This window comes from Corapipo altera, unplaced genomic scaffold, assembly GCF_003945725.1.
Source record: "Corapipo altera isolate COAL_440 unplaced genomic scaffold, ASM394572v1 61, whole genome shotgun sequence".
Classification (NCBI taxonomy): Eukaryota; Metazoa; Chordata; class Aves; order Passeriformes; family Pipridae; genus Corapipo; species Corapipo altera.
The window spans coordinates 739,583-752,924 of record NW_020884910.1 but is presented as its reverse complement, the minus strand read 5'-3'; the positions used below and the strand labels follow the sequence as shown (position 1 = coordinate 752,924).

The 13,342-nt window shown below is 38.8% G+C and overlaps 1 protein-coding gene across 2 annotated transcripts in view; it reads right to left on the bottom strand.

Annotated features, from left to right (window-relative positions):
* Positions 1–13,342, bottom strand: part of COL8A1 (collagen type VIII alpha 1 chain) — an 87,350-nt gene that overhangs the window by 32,389 nt on the left and 41,619 nt on the right. The gene's annotated exons all lie outside the window — the stretch shown is intronic.

Sequence of the window (13,342 nt, the reverse complement as noted above, 5' to 3'; positions counted from 1 at the left end):
CCAGAAATATTAAGAAATATTGGCCAAGATTTTCAAACAGAGTGGTTTAACATAGTCTAAATTCTATATTCAGGCTACTTATTCAAGGTCTACTGTTCAGAAGTATGAAAACCTGGCAACTCATTCACTTTAAGGAGCCTTTTTAGTTACTCAGTGCTTGTGAAAACTGATGTAGCAGTTTGAATATGGACTAAAAATCATGGTGTTTGGTGTTTTTGTTGGCAATCTTGTGATAATTATGCTGTAAATCAAAATATGGTTTTGGATTTCAAAAGCGCCTTGAGTCTTGTTCCCACTCTTCTGCAGAGACACTGCATAACTTTTTCAGATTATAAGGTATAAAATTATCGGTTTGAAGTACAGATGAAAAACTAATGTCATATTTCTTCACATGTGTTGCGCCCCTGAAAATGCACATACAAACCCTTTCATGCAATGCACAAATAAAGTCATTAGCTCCCAAAACACTTAGATTAATATGATGTGCTTGGAACTACCAAAGGACCCAAGCATTACTGCACTCATAATGTGAGAACACTAGCAAGGGGAGTCACAGAAAATGCTAATGTCCTATATAAATATAAAATATGCATATCTCTTTTATAGGCTAATTGTTCTCAAGCAGCTGCTACCAAGTCCTGTGTGCCTCGCCCGACCCAATTCTCACTGACATGACTGAGAAGAGTCTCTGTGATTTGGTGGGTTCAGCTGCCATTGAGATATTTAGAGTTCAGGCCTGGATGGTGAATTCTGGAGAACTGTGCTCCAACTGGAGTGAGCACGTGCTTCGGTGATTTGCTGGATCAGAGTTCAGGAGGCCCCTGTGCCTCTCTGCACAGCCCCTGTCCTCAGCTGCTGACCACACATTCCACTTGCTGCTCAGCATCCATCCCACTTGAAGACATGGGCTACTAGAAAACCAGCTCTTTGATAGGCAGTGATGCTTTTCCTATTCTGATTTGCTTTGTGGTTGAAAATTGAGATATTTGGCCCAAGGAAGACCTTGGGCCTCTGTTTTCACTCTCCAGAGACATTGGTTTCCCACCAGTCAGAGTAACTCCAAAGAGCCAAACACACCCAAAGGTATCTCTCTGCTTACTTTTAGCATTTTATCGGCCAGGGCAAAATTAAAACTCAAGAGCAGTGGTTCCTAAGCTCTGTACAGCTGAGCTTCAGCAGTGCCATTGTACCCCAGGACTCAGTGGGCCCCAGGCAGCTGTGACCTGGGTGGCCTGGCCACCATGAGACTGTGCAAATCTCAGTGGGTGGAAGCATTTGAAGAGGAAGGTGTACAAGAGAAACCTGCAGGTAGCTTGACTGTTTTACCTCAGATTTATTCAAACCCATTTGAAACATGTCCACTACCCTGTTTCATCTGAATGCCACACCTGGGCTATTGTGAGGTCTCTCGCTTTCAGATCTGACAAAAGAATTAATTAAATTATTTTAAAACCAGTACATTTTCACAAAAGAAACTTGAATTTTCTAGACAGAGTAGCATTTTCTGCCAGAAAGGACATCTCCGAACATCTGCCCAGGTACCTCCAGGGTCTGTTGTTGCCACCCATCCCTGGAGCTTCAGGTCTCTGGAATCTGTTTCTCCCTTTCAGGTGGCTCCAGCTGCCCACCTAGTCCCAGCACGGGCTCCAAGAGCTGCCACATGAGCAGCCAGGTGGATGCCTTCCTCACAAAGCCCAAAGCCCTTTCAGAAAGTAACTGGCTGCTTTCCAGGCCCTTTGGTTTAGATTGTGGATTAGATTAATGATGACAAAGCCTTCTGGCCGCTGGTGTCAAATTTATTTTAAAAAATCCCTTTATGATTGCTGGCTCAGTTCTCTGGCAATACCAGATCTAGAACTGGCCTTCAAACCACCTTTGTTTCAGTAGATAATCTGAGATGATTTTCTCCTGACTCCTTCCATCTCTTGCAAGCAGACCCCTGTTCGGTTTGTGATGCAGTTTAGCAGATGTGTGACCACTTCAGAAACCAAGAGGAGATAATGTTCTAGTGCTGTGGATTATTTGCAATTCATTGGAGCTGTACAAAGAAATGTGTATTTGGCATCTTTCTGAGAGGACTCTAAAGCCCAGAGAGTAGAAATTGCCAATGCATTATGCACAACTTCATTGCCATTTGCTTCCTAGTTTTTTGAAGAGTAGCTTTTCATTGTTTATCCTGCCAAACAGGCCTTCTCCTTCAAACAATGAGTCAGTAATTCAGAACACATCTACACCCTATCAGCATTTTAGAGATGCCTCTGTGCTCCACGGTTCAGCTCAGGATACAAGCTTCTCTCCAACTTGCAGATATTTAGGTTCGGGGCTTTGGCTCAGCTTCTTGTGTGAATGAGGGGAAGTCACAAAGTCAGAAGTAGCTTTGAATAGCTAGCAAAATGGCGAGCTGCCAGACTGAAGGGGATGGCGAGCTACTTTGCCTGTGACTGAGGAGAGAAGGATTAGGCATTTCAGCCAAACAGCTCATTCCTGCCTCCTGTTTGTACCATCCATGCTGCTGTTACTGCCTTTGCAGGATTAGAGAGAGGGTAAAGGAGTGCCAGTGTGTACCAGAGGGTCCCAGTACAGCAGCAGCAATCACATCTGCCCTTTCTACCTCCAGAAGCAGCAGGATTCTGCCTTTCTGTCCTGGTCCTGGCCTAGTTCCTGTCCCTCCAAACCAGTATGACCCCTCCTTGACAATCAAGAAAGAGCAGAAAATTGTGTAGATGGTGATGATGGAGATAGTGGAAGTGAAGGGAAGGTCTCTCGGTGTCCTCACTAGAAGGAGGAGGGAAAGGAAGGAAAAGAAGGGGTCACAAGGAGGAGAAACAACTTTAGAAGCAGAAAAAGTGCCCTGTCCCCCCAAAACCACGCCACACAGAGTCCATTCAATCCCTACCTTTTTGACATATCTTTCCCTATCCCACACTGTGACTGCTATCCTGCCTACCTTGTGTGCTCCAAGCATTCCCTTGGCTGAGAGTTTGGTGTTGCTACAAGTGTAATAAAAAAGACAAATTCTAGCTCCAGTAGATCACTCAGCAGGCTCCCACTGATTTTTCTGAGGGGAATTCCTGGCCACTTTGAGATGTTCTCTTTAAAATTCATCTAATATTATTATTATGCAGCTCTTCATGTCTTGAGATCAGTCGCTTCATGTGCATTCTTCCACTTCACTGCTTTCAGAACCGAAAACCTATAATGGTGCAATAATTTTTTTTTAACAAGAGAAAAATAATCTCTTGAAAGATTTACTACTGATAAAATCCCTGTCTTCCCTGTGTTATTATTTTATTTATATATATATGAGCTATTTGGAGAAGTTCCAAGTACAAGCCATGATGGTGAGTAACGTGAAGCAATACAAGGCAGTCTTTTTGTTAGGGAGAAAATAACTTTCAAGAAGGCTACTTGGAGAAGGAAGAGACGGAGGGAATATGAAAGAGACGAGGATGACAGAAACTATTTCTTAGAGAGCATTTAAACATTGAATTTCCTGACTGGTAGAGTTTCATTTCATTGCTCTCTTTTTAAGAATTACTTCGTGCAAAGCTGTAGCTGAAAGGAGAGAATTTGCTTTCTGTGTAGTACTTACTTTCAAATAGCACACACTCTCCTCTGCCTTCTACTTTCCTGACTGCAGATATTAACTGGGTGTGGAAAACAACATTTTGTTTTCAAGTGCAGAAATACAAAAGCAAAAAGGCAGAAAATCACTGTATTTTCTCTCTTAGCACAGAAACAGCATGACCCCTGGTTAATTTAAGTAGGCACATAAATATAACTTCTATTTTAAGCATATGCTTAAGTCCTGCTGATTCAATATTCAGCCCAAATGCAAATGACTTTCATGGAATGAGGTTTGCATTGAACTGGATTCACTTAGTAAAATATTTCAGTCTAGTGTTTAAGGGAGAAAAGAAGACTCTGGCCAACTGCTGGAAATGCCTCCATAGCAAAATCACTTCTGTACTGATTGATTGTGCTGCTTTCCAGTGAATTTTTAAGTGCTACTGTGGGATGGAAGGCTGATCTGGTGAAAAGTCACAGGGGATGTATACAGATAATTACATCTTTTAGGATTTCCTAAACTGTACCAGAAAACATTAACATCCTGGAACTGACATTTGTGATTTCAAATTCCAGCTCTCCAAGCATAATAAGTGTCCTAAATGTTTCAGTATCTAATAAGTGTCAGTAAATGTTTCAGAATCAAAATTTGGACTCACTTTGGATTTTTTTGCATTTGTTATTTCCTTTTACAGTGTTCCAGAGATGACAGCTGTGATATTTAATACTAAGAAATAGTAAATTGAAATAGCATGTTTTAAAGTATTTATTACATTTGATTACAATATATATGAGTTGTTTTCATTTATAATTCACTCTTTTCTTCTGACATTGTTCTCTTTTTTACTTAAAGTACCTGTGATTCCTATCCTCTGTTATACAAAATACACAAATACTTTTACATAACTACAGCCTTTGTCTAGTCACACACCAAAATAGAAGGTAGAGGATATGAAAATTACTTATGACAGATGAGTCACATTAATATTTTCTTCAAAGCCATGAGAAAAATGAGACGGAAGGGGTGGGAATCAGAACAGATCAAAACCCTTAGTGCTTTATGATCCAAAACCACAACTAGCTATTGAGGTGCAAAATGTTCTTTTTTAAATAAAATGTGAGAAAAACACAGAGTTTTGTACTGCAGATGCTGGCAGCACACGATGTTGCAATTATTCTCAATATTTTGAGATGTTTGAATCATAACCAGAACTTTGAGCAACACTGAGGTGAAAACATTTTTGTGCTCCTTCATAACACACATACACACACACAGACAAAAATTTTAAAAAATTGGGTTTGTCACAGTTACTTCAGAAATGGTGCACCAAGTTTCTACCAGTGACTGAGATCCAAAACAGAAGGGAGGGATGTCATGACATCCTCCTGCCTGTTTTATTTTTCCAGCATAGTAAATTCAGAATCATTCAGATAATACTCTGATTAGCTTTATCAGATTTCTGTGCTGCTTAAAAAATCTTGTATATTCTTTGAAAATAATCATTCTGACTGCCTTTTACAGGTAATTTACTATTTCAGTACACGTGACTAGCTTAGTCTGGATGTGAAGCATAATCTTGCTTCCTATTTAGAGGACACTAATTAGGATCAATCACATTGGGGAGCACTCTCAATAAGTTACCACTCATTATCAGACTTTAGAAGAAACATTACTCACTCCATCTTATGGGATCAGGTAATATAATCTAAAATTCAGCTCACTGTTGGGTGAGCTTAGGACCTAAGTATTCTCTTTTTTTATTCCCTCTTCTTGACCCAGTATCCAACAAAGAGCTCAAGTTAGCAAGATGGTAAGCATCCTTCATGAGCTTGTCAGCACCTCAAGCCTTAGGAAAGGATATGCTTTTTTTGGTCCCTGAGGGAGGCAGGCAGGCACCTTGAGGGAAGTCTATACACTATAATAGTTTCCAGCTTCCCTGGCTGCACAAGAAGCACTTCAATATGGAAGACACTTCAGCCTGCCAGGCTCCAGTTCAGCAAAATACCAGGGAAGGACCTCAGCATCCATATGGAGACATGTATTTCACTAACTATGATCACTTCAGTGTAATTGTATTTGGGCTGTAAACTCTGTACAATTACTCAATAGGACTGAAGTTGTGCTGCATTTCTCATCGTGAGAGTGAATTAGATAGATAAGCTCTGCTTAATGGTGCTTGTTTGTTCTTCAGTCTGTTAGCAAGGGCTCTGTTCCTACCCACTCCCCATTGAAATCTGTCTTTTCCTTGTTCCTCATATGATAACAAAAGTAGCTGTTCACAGTGCATACCATAATGGGCTGGGCTGGTTTTATGCAACTTTTTCATGCTGTGTAGGAGAGATCAAATGTGGAAAGTGAACAGACAATTTATGGATAAAGAATGAAAATTTAAGAACTAAATGAGTGGTCTTAACCAGATAATTCCCATGTACTTTATTCAGAGAAATTCAATTCTGAATAATTAAGAACGAGCACAATGCTTTGAATATCTAGCTGTAAAGGTATTCCCTTAAGCCAATAACAATAAGTTCTCCTTTTCCTCCATTTTTAATTTGCCTCATCATGCCTGAGGAATATTTCTACCTTCTTAGCTTATGCAATACTTTGGACTTGTTCTATGGGTATAAAACACATTTCCTATAATCCATCAAACGTCAGTAACTTGATTCTTTATGATTAGGCTATTGGAGGCTATTAGGGTGTGGTTGCAACTTGTTTGCAAATAGGTATAGCTGTTGCACTTTGTTTAGTCCATGGAAACTCAGTAATTTAGTTTTTGCTTGACAGGCAATGTGTGAGATACATGCCTTGAGGTAAACATAAACACATAAACATAAACACATTTCTTTAGTGATACTGGAACTATCACAAGATGTGTTTCCTGTTAATATGGCTTATAACTGTGATAAGCTTCTCAGGATTTTCAGGCAAAGCAATTCCTACAAAACCACCTCCCCAGAAAAGGTTTGTTGGAGCATGCTCAACATCAATTAAAGAGTAGGCCTCTGAGGGCCAAGAGGATTATAGAGGGGTATTATTGGTCCAGTCAGAAATATTGCCAGGCCTTCAGGAAAGAGTTTTGTACCGCTGCATGTTTCTCTCTGGTATATTTCTACACCATGAACTTGTACAGAATTTCAAATTTATGATGAAATCTAAACTCTGTTAAGACTACTGAACTCCTGTTTTGAAATTTTTCCTGATTCTAACTAATACGTAGAAAGATTTGCTAGTGCAGCCAAGATTAGCTATTTCTGGGAGACGTACCTGTAAAAGGCAACAGTAGGTATAAAGACTATGGTGTCATTTTAGTCAGGTTATTTATGCCTCTTTAAAAAAAAAAAGGGGGGCAAAAAAAAAAGCAAAGAAAAATAAACTTTCCAGTTCCTTACTGCTGCCAATCTCAATAAACCAATTCTTTATCCATCCAGGAATTTTTATCAGCTTAGTCTCATATTATAAGGAAAAATGAAGTGAAGTGCACATTTTTTTATATAATCTAATAAAAAGTCAGAACACATAGCTTGTTAATATGGCATGGAATGACCCCTGTGCTCTATTTACTACAGGTACAGGTAGTGTTCCTTACCCTGATTGTCACCAGGCAATTGTTGCTGCTTTGTTCATTTGTTTGGCTAAACTCCCTGACCCACACCACGTGCTTTCGTGTAATTTATCTTTAAAAGTTAAGTGACAGCCATAAGGACTATGCTAACTTCCGGATAGTATATTTGAAGAAATTGTTATAAACACTATAATTATAACCAAGATGAAAAAGAGCAGAGCACAACCTTGATTGTCCTCTGCATGCTGTGCATGGGCAGAAGCAAACAAACAAAAGTAAATTCTGTCTTTCATTACTGATATCCAGATAACTGAATATTAGACACTCCATGCTTTTTGATTTTTGGCAAATGGAAAAAGCTTAAAGGAGATGAAATTAAGAAACAGTTTCTACATTAGCATTATAAAATCTCACATCATAAGAAAAGGCAAAACTTTTCTATTTGTCTCCAGAGCGCGAAGTTGATGAAGTAATTAAACATGTACCTCATTTATTTTTGAGAGCAAGTGTTATACGTTGAATTATGTACATGATTAGTTTCTTTGCTGGATCAGGGGCTTACATTAAATTGATAAAAATGCCCTTGTACTCAGCAGAGAGTAAACTACCAATTGCAGGAAAGTGTGGATGGTTTTCTTTTTCAACATACTTTTTCTCTTAAGTAAAATCAAATCAATTAAACGTACTCAGGCGTGCTTTATACTCAAGTTGGGATGAGGAAATGTAAAGGAATCTGGTCTACCATTATTAATCAAAAAGGCAAAATGATATTTTGTATGTTTCATCACAGAGTAAAATGCTTTCAGGTTTACAGAAGAAAAAGTTCTGAGAATATGTTCGAAATGCTACCCTTGGAAGTAAAATGCCTATGTGGACTGTAAAGTATGACCTCCCCTTCGTTCCCCTTAGGGATTCAGACTGTTTGTTGTCTGTTCCTTTTAAGGCAAGATTTTAGGAGTTTCCCATTACAGGCAAGCAGGAGAATTCCTGCTAATATAGTACCCAATAAGCTCATGCCAGTGGCTTATTTGGTCATCGTTACAGTAGTACCTAAATATTCACATATTTATCTTCAGAGTACCTTGTGAGGGAAGAGGTACTGCTTCCATTTTGTGTCTGGAATGAGACTAATTCCTCTTCCCAAGGTTGGTTAGGAGATGTGTAAGAAATGCAGGGCATAGGAAGGAAGTATTCCCTGTCCCAGGGTAGTCCCTTAGTGGGTCAGCCTTCCTTTCTACAGGAATATGGAGCTTATCCAGGACCAGCAGCACAAACACTGCTTGTGTGTTTGAAGGAATTATGACACAACCCACCACTTGAACTGTGTTGCACTTGGGATATGTCCTATGCTCTCATGTTCCCCTGCCCCTTGACTCCCTAACCTCAAAAAGCATAGCATCCACTTTTCCAAGCACTGAATTATTTTTATCTTATGAATGTAGTTAGCTAATTAAAACCTAGAGTACATACTGTGTTTCTACCATCCTTGGAATTTCTGCTGCAAAATTTCATCACTTGATGTGATTACATGGGTGGTATTTATACATGTGACTGCACTAGACTCCCTGCTCTACTGCTATGCAAATTAAGCAGCTATACAGTGAGGTGTGTGACATGTCAGAAATGGTGCTCATGCATGACTCATGAAATAAACATTTCAAATGCCATTGAATATATTTAATTAATAAGATGGGCTGGTAAAAATGAGAACATTAACTAATCATAGAATAGCCTGGGTGGGAAGGGACCTTAAATATCATCTAGTTCCAATCCGCCTGCCATGGGGCATTTAAAAATATTCTCAGTTTTATACAATAAGAAACAGCCCAAACACCACAAAATAAAGTAAGTACTTTCGCTTAGCTGAAGTCCTACAGACAGTCTAGCAACAGAAAGAACATTTGGATGGAAATATAATTAAGCAGAGATTCTGCAAATATTTCAGCTATAAAAAGCCACAGAAGTCCAGGCTTCGATGAATTCCTGAGACCATTTTATAAAGAATAAAGGCATTTACCTAAAGCTAATTCTAAAGAAGGATATCTCTCCTGACTTGAACAGAAAGATTTTGGTGATAGAATGTTTCTAATCACAATTCTAACACTTCTGAAATTAAGAATATGGGTAGAAAGTACAGACCCTGAATAAAGATGGATTGTAAGATGCTGACAAACATTCTCACCAGCAGAAAAGAAATAATCTTCTCAAGTATTAAACAGATGTATCACTTTAGGTTAATTAAGAACAAGTTCATAATTATGTTAGTTCATTTATTTAATTTCACTTTCTTGTAAATGTAGAATTGAGGCTAATGTCAGCCTTTTCTGGATGTAGAAAGAATGATTTTGATAGATTGGGATGGATTGGCTAAATTTAAACTGTTGTCCATAGTGTAGCCATCTGAACGTAGCAGTATAACTTCTCTGTTCTAGAGTTCACACTACAACTAGTACCAAAATCAAATTTGCATGCATATGGTAGAACAACTCCAGCAGTTAACCCCTCTTTTTTTTTTTTATCCCTGGTATTTTAACCTGAACTAATTTGAAGTCATCTGCTACATCAGTTATAAAATCATTTTATAGCTAAATTCCACCTTTCTTCCAGATGACATCAGAGTGACACCACAGTCAAAGTGATCCATACAGTTGTAACTTCCAAGATGGATCTGCCCTTACTGTAGATAATTTATATGTTACATGTGATAGAAAATGAATCTGTCTTCTGTTTTTGTGGCTTAAACATGGAGGATTTAACAGACTTAAACACCTTCACTGGTGTCCAAGTCATAGGGAGATGGGGATCATAGAATCATAGAATATTAAGGGGTTGGAAGGGGACCTTGAAGATCATCTTGTTCCAACACCCCTGCTGTAGTCAGGGACACCTTCAACTAGACCAGGTTGCTCAGAGCCCCATCCAACCTGGGCTTGAATTTCATTGGGACTTAAATATTGATTTCATGTGGGATGTTGTTGCCATGTTTGGAAGTGGTAATCCTAGCCTATATGTAAGCGTTAAATGGAATCTTTAGCTCTTGGAAACTGGAAAAATACCAGCCCTTTCTTCCCTCAAAAACTGACAAATTCAAACAAAAATATGAAATTACTTACCTTCCCCAGCAGCTGCTTAATACCTTTAATTTCTTAGGCAATAATAGGGCAAGGTTGACTGGGGTAAGTTTTATGTCTGACAAACATTAAAAAGATATTTCAGATCTTAGCAGAATAGCTGGCAGCTTTAGTAGATACCATATTTGGTTATGAGAACAGTAAAACAAAGGATATGATTATTTTAATTTAAAACTGGACTTGAATAAGATGAGATCTGATGAAGGAAGATGGGTCAAATTATAAGTCTGTGTTAGTGATAGGACATTAATAGCTGCACAATTATGTTGCTAGTTTTGATCTCTATTTTTAGGTGAATTTTTGTCGATGAAAGAAGTGTAAAATATCTGAGTATAATGGGATGATATGACAAAGGAAGGGGAAAGTTAGATATGCTCTGACTCCCAAAAATGACAAGAGAAAATGAATATTTCATTCTTCTAAAATGAGCACTTATTCAAAGAAAGACAGAAGGACATCCCTGTGTTGCTTTTTCCCCAGAGATGAAATCTTCATTAATTAGATGTATGGATTCTTGCAGAGGTCATCAGCTGAGTGAACATAAATGTCTCTGACAGAGGATTGAAATGTGAGGGTTTTAAGAAGCCATGTATCACCTGCATGGTAGATCCTATTCTGAGACAAAAAAAAATATAGGGGTAAATTGAGCAGAACACACAGAGATGTGTTGTCAGCTTATCTTCATCTGACTTTGTTTGCTTCAGAGCACATGAAATACAGTCTTTTTAGGTATGGGATCCACCTTCCACAGAAGTCACATCAGCCCGCGGCCAAGTCATTTGACAACTCTGTGCTAATGTCTTTCCATCTGTAATATGATTATATTAACATTTACCTACCTCATAGTGGAAGCTGGAAGAGCTTAATTAACATGTGTAGTTATTTAAAGCTCTTGGATTGAAAGCTGCACTAGGGATCCAAGTTATTTGTTAATATTATTATTTCTATACCCAGATGATTTACTCACATTTGCAACGTGCCAGCATAGAAACCTACTGGATGCAACACAGTATTGGAAAGTTCATCAAGTGAGAAGATGAATGGCATAAACAATAGTGCTAATTGGTGGAGTGCTTTGGAAGATCCAACCATCTTAAGGCTTTAGTGCAACTCTTTGGCAATATAGAATGTAAATCAGCTTCAATTTATGATTCTATTAGCTCCAAAACCACTAAGGAACAGAGAACTAGAGTCTGGAACAGATCTGGAATTTCATTTCAGCAGTATGCAGTCTTATTTGGGCAGATGTCACAACCTCCACCTTGGACTGAAAGCTCAATGTGAGCCAGCAGAAAATACAATTTTAATATGCTGGAAAATAAGGCAAATGCTGTTTTTTGGAACTTGTAGCAAAGACACCTGCTGACTGTTGGCATTGAAGGCAAGACACATTGCAGGGGCAGAGGCGAAATCTGATCCTTGTTGAAGTGAAGGGAAGTTTTGCCATTGAATTCAAAATTGCCAGATAATTAAGTGTATCTATGAGGTTATGGGTAGTTCATGAAATTTTTATACACAGGCAGATATCCATAATGTCAAATAATGGGGATGCTGAGATACTAAAGAAATATAATTAGCATAATAAATACCTACTAGAGAAAAAAAGAGAGATCACACCTTACATTAAAAATTGATTGATTCCAGAGTTTGATATCATGCCAAACAAAAGTGATATACCAGACCATTCGATAATATTGGTGGTTGGTGAAAAGCACTTTTCAGTGTTTAGATGTTTGGGATTTCTAGTGGCAAAAAATTGTCCAAGAGTCTAGGGAGTAGAAAGAATTCCCGTGCATTCACTTCATGCAGCAAATACTTCATGCAGCAAATAAATTGACTGACTTCTCTTTATATTTTTGCAAATCCATGAGCTTTGATGGAGATCAGAAATAACTTATGCAAAGCAAGCTCTGAGGAGAACCAGTTCTATTTTTTGTTCATGTATTTTGCCAAGTGTCTCTTTCTTCCTCTGTATTTTAGTATTATCAGTCTCCTGTCTAAATTTTTTTCTTGAAATTAAATTTTAAAAATTGAAGCTTTAATAACTTGCCAATAAAACCTCTGCAGCTGAGTCTGTTAAAACACCCATGTTTGTTCTTTAAGGGGAGCAAATTTGCATACGGGTTTTTGAGTGTGCTGGGAGAATGTTTCTGTTGAAGTAATTTTTTCCACTAAAATCCCAGGGTGCTTGCTCAAGAGCCTGGTTTGACAGATGAACTTTCTCAAGCTGAAAAAGTTTAGACTGGTTGTGTGTTTCCAGTGTATGTATCACTGGCCCAACACACAGACACGTGAGGTTTTCATGCAAAGCCTGGACAAGAGCCTGATACCTTATTTCAAACCTTGCACAGTCAGCCATCAACCTGTAGCAGTAGGGAGCCAATCTGCTATAATGTACTACAGGCCACTGTGGTGTAATGTACACTCTAGAAAAATATAACTTTCTACACATGAGAATACAAGCCTGAAAGGGTCAGGTGGAATAGTCATGCAACTCCCTTCCTGCAGAAGGGTCAGCGGCAAGGACTCCCCCTCCTGGTGCTTCAGGAGTCAGCTAAAACTGTCAGTACCTTCTGTGCATGACTGTGGCCTTTGGATTCTCTCTGTCTTTCTGCTTGAAGATGGAAAGGTGCTGGAGAAACTATCTGCTTACTTGTACTAAAATCCAGGATTTGGAGGAACTCACAGTGACCAGGCAACACCACAGCATTTATAAGGTACTTCAATGTTGGTGACTAAAGCAGAATGAAAGCTTGTGTTCTCATGACGAGTGGAAACTGAGTTGACTCAGAAAATTTCTTCCAGAATGACTATTGCAAAGTGATCCCATCTCCACAGTGAAGGCACTAGGCTGAAGTCTGTGTTGCTGTGATTCCTCTGGAAATGCAGCAGCTGCTGTCCTGTCACAGTGAATGTATGGCAGATGAATTCACCAGTCCAGTTTCGGAGAAAAAGTGGTGGGTAACTGGTGTTTAGGAAAGCATAATATGGTGGTTTGCAGTCCATGAAATGGGAGAGAAGAACCCTGTGATGCCTGTTTTCTTCCTCTAATGTAATTGGTGGTGATAGACTTAAAAG